Raw genomic sequence first — 4,108 nt, 5'->3', positions numbered from 1 at the left:
GTAAGGATTTACGAACTAACTTCAGAGTTGTATTATAAACATATGAAACATGTCACCAACTCACTGTTTTGTGAATATTTCTTGCTATATTACATCTGTCAGTTTCTAACTGCAATCATCGGATGAATATCTTTATATATTTTGCTGCTGTTTCAGTTCCTTCATGACAATAATAAACCAGACCTTGTTTTCATCATGTAACATGCAGTTCAAGAAGAAAGTCTATAGATGAGAAAAATCCAGTTGCATAAATTTAATTAATTAGATTACACGCAGAATTTTAGGCCTTCTTGACCAACACCATTTCAGACGTAATGGTTGCTCGAACATCGGCCGTTGAGATAAAGAAAAACAAAAAAATGTTTAGTAAAACTATATCAGTACAAATCCAATGTATCGTATGTACTAATATGAAAGATAATATATAGTCTGTATTGATATCAAAGACAACATAGGCAGCAAGTATGAATTTTTCCTGGGGATAGGGGAGAAAGAATACTTCCCACACACTCCTCGCGTGTCGCAGAAGGCGACTAAAAGAGACGGGAGAGAGGGGCTAGAAACCCTCCACTCCTTGTATCTTAACTTTTTAAAATAGGAAACAGAAGAAGGAGTCACGCGGGAAGTGCTCATCCCCCTCGAAGGCTCAGGCTGAGGTGTTTAAATGTGCGTTGATGTAACTAAGATGATAAAAAGGGAGAGATAGGTAGTATGTTTGAGGAAAGGAACCTGGATGTTTTGGCTCTGAGTGAAACGAAGCTCAAGGGTAAAGGGGAAGAGTGGTTTGGGAATGTCTTGGGAGTAAAGTCAGGGGGTAGTAAGAGGACAAGAGCAAGGGAAGGAGTAGCACTACTCCTGAAACAGGAGTTGTGGGAGTCTGAGATAGAGTGTAAGAAAGTAAACTCTGGATTGATATAGGTAAAACTGAAAGTGGATGGAGAGAGATGGGTGATTATTGGTGCATATGCACCTGGGCAACACCATCACCACAACCACCACCACTACCATCACCACCACCATCACCAACACCACCACCACCACCACCACCACCACCATCACCAACACCATCACCAACACCCACAACCACCATCACCACCACCATCACCACCACCATCACCATCACCAACACCCCCAACCACCACCACCATCACCACCACCACCATCACCATCACCACCACCATCACCACCACCACCACCATCACCAACACCATCACCAACACCCACAACCACCATCACCACCACCATCACCATCACCAACACCACCACCATCACCATCACCAACACCCCCAACCACCACCACAAAAAAAAGTCAAAACATTTGTGAACTTCGCAACCCGGTGCGTGCAGAAGTCTTTTTAACTGGCTCTCCCCTTTCTTCAAGAACCTCATTAGTTCCTTGTTACTTATGTAAACATTCTGTTTAACATTATATCATAAGAAAACAGAAAGTAGAACCAAGAAAGGTATCCAAAATATATCTTTCTCTTACGCCTCCGAGACTATTTTCATCTTATTATCAAATCTCTTGCAGATATGACGTCCACAGTGCTTAGTATAACAGTAACAACAGATAGTAATGGCAGAACATGAGGATAAAAGACAAGTGAAAATGATCATAAATGTGAGAGATTCGCTTGGTGCGGGGAACGTAGTGACCCCGTCCAATATATGGTGGTAATGGTCACGCCCGTTCATGCTTCACATCAAAGACATTGGTCACCTTAAGTGTGGGAGCCAACCTGACTACACGCCTCCCTTTTCTAATGCCCGCAGGAGCAGACCTATGGGGAAAATATGCATTGTATCAAGAGTGAATGAGAAGACAAGAACTACTTCTCAGAATTGAGGACCTATGAATTTATGGACATTTTGCTGCTATTGTGGGTTGCTTGCCAAGTACACAAACTTTTCTTGTGTTTAAAGTGGGTTTGAGAGCCTCTAGTGATACACACATTCTATTGTACTACTGAAGTATGGGTTGGTACGTCTGTAGTCTTCCTGCTTATCAAATTTATGTAAATATCTCCTTTTGTCACGTAAAACTGCAGGCTCCCAAACCCCTACACTTTCCATGTTAGTGAAACGTACACTGGAAAGCCCGCAGACATTTATATTACCGCGAAAGGCAGGCTGCCAACTTAAAAAGCTGGCAGACAAGTGACACAGCAGGCAAGCAGGCAAGCAGGCAAAAAGGAAAGTAGACAAAAGGGCAGGCAAGCAATCAGGCGCGCAGAAAAAAGGCAGGAAGGCAAGCAATCAGGTGGACAAACGCAGGCATGCAGGCAATGAAAAAACAGGGACGCAGGCAATCAAGCAGAAAGGCAGGTAGACAAGAAAGAAAATAAAGAAAAACGCAGGCAAGCAGATAGGCAAGAAAAGAAAATAAAAAACAAGCAAGCATACAATGGTGTCTTAGCAACATCTCTTCTTTATATATCAACTGACTGTTGTACGTCATCTATCTCGTTCTTGTATCTCCCCTGACGACGTGATCATTACACAAAAGTGCACTTGGGAATTTTTATTCATATATATATATATTCATTGGAAAGGCTTACAATTTTGCGCGTGATCAAGTATATTCATAAGAATCCACGGGAAAAATGCACTGTTAGGAATTATATATATATATATATATATATATATATATATATATATATATATATATATATATATATATATATATATATATATATTTTGCTTTATTACTGTCTCCCGCGTTAGCGAGGTAGCGCAAGGAAACAGACGAAAGATATGGCCCAACCCACCCACATACACATGTATATACATACATGTGTATGTTTATATATACATACATGTCCACACACGCAAATATACATACCCATACATCTCAATGTACACATATATATACACACACAGACATATATATATATATATATATACACCTGTATATAATTCATATTGTCTGCCTTTATTCATTCCCATCACCACCTCGCCACACATGGAATAACAACTCCTTCCTCTCTCATGTGTGCGAGGTAGCGCAAGGAAAAGACACCAAAGGCCCCATTCGTTCACACTCAGTCTCTAGCTGTCATGTAATAATGCATCGAAACCACAGCTCCCTTTCCACATCCAAGCCCCACAGAACTTTCCATGGTTTACCCCAGACGCTTCACATGCCCTGGTTCAATCCATTGACAGCACGTCAATCCCGGTATACCACATCGTTCCCATTCACTCTATTCCTTGCACGCCTTTCACCCTCCTGCATGTTCAGGCCCCGATCATTCAAAATCTATTTCACTCAATCTTTCCACCTAAAATTTGGTCTCCCACTTCTCCTCGTTCCCTCCACCTCTGATACATACATCCTCTTGGTCAATCTTTCCTCACTCATTCTCTCCATGTGACCAAACCATTTCAAAACACCCTCTTCTGCTCTCTCAACCACACTCTTTTTATTTCCACACATCTCTCTTACCCTTACTTTACTTACTCGATCAAACCACCTCAGACCATATATTGTCCTCTCCTCAAACATCTCATTTCCAGCACATCCACCCTCCTGCGCACATTTCTGTCCATAGCCCACGCCTTGCAACCATACAACATTGTTGTAACCACTATTCCTTCAAACATACCCATTTTTCCTTTCCGAGATAATGTTCTCGACTTTCACACATTCTTCAAGGCTCCCAGAAATTTCGCCCCCTCCCCCACCCTATGATCCACTTCCGCTTCCATGGTTCCATCCGCTGCCAGATCCACTCCCAGATATCTAAAACACTTCACTTCCTCCAGTTTTTCTCCATTCAAACTTACCTCCCAATTGACTTGACCCCCAACCCTACTGTACCTAATAAAATTGCTCTTATTCACATTTACTCTTATATATCAATATATAAATATATATATATATATATATATATATATATATATATATATATATATATATATATATATATATATATATATATATATATATATATATGTATATATATATATATACATATGTGTGGTTTCAGAAGTGGTAGAGGATGTGTGGATCAGGTGTTTGCTTTGAAGAATGTATGTGAGAAATACTTAGAAAAGCAAATGGATTTGTATGTAGCATTTATGGATCTGGAGAAGGCATATGATAGAG

This window comes from Panulirus ornatus, chromosome 12, assembly GCF_036320965.1.
Source record: "Panulirus ornatus isolate Po-2019 chromosome 12, ASM3632096v1, whole genome shotgun sequence".
Taxonomy (NCBI): domain Eukaryota; kingdom Metazoa; phylum Arthropoda; class Malacostraca; order Decapoda; family Palinuridae; genus Panulirus; species Panulirus ornatus.
The sequence above is the reverse complement of the archived record's forward strand: the minus strand, read 5'-3'. Positions refer to the sequence as shown.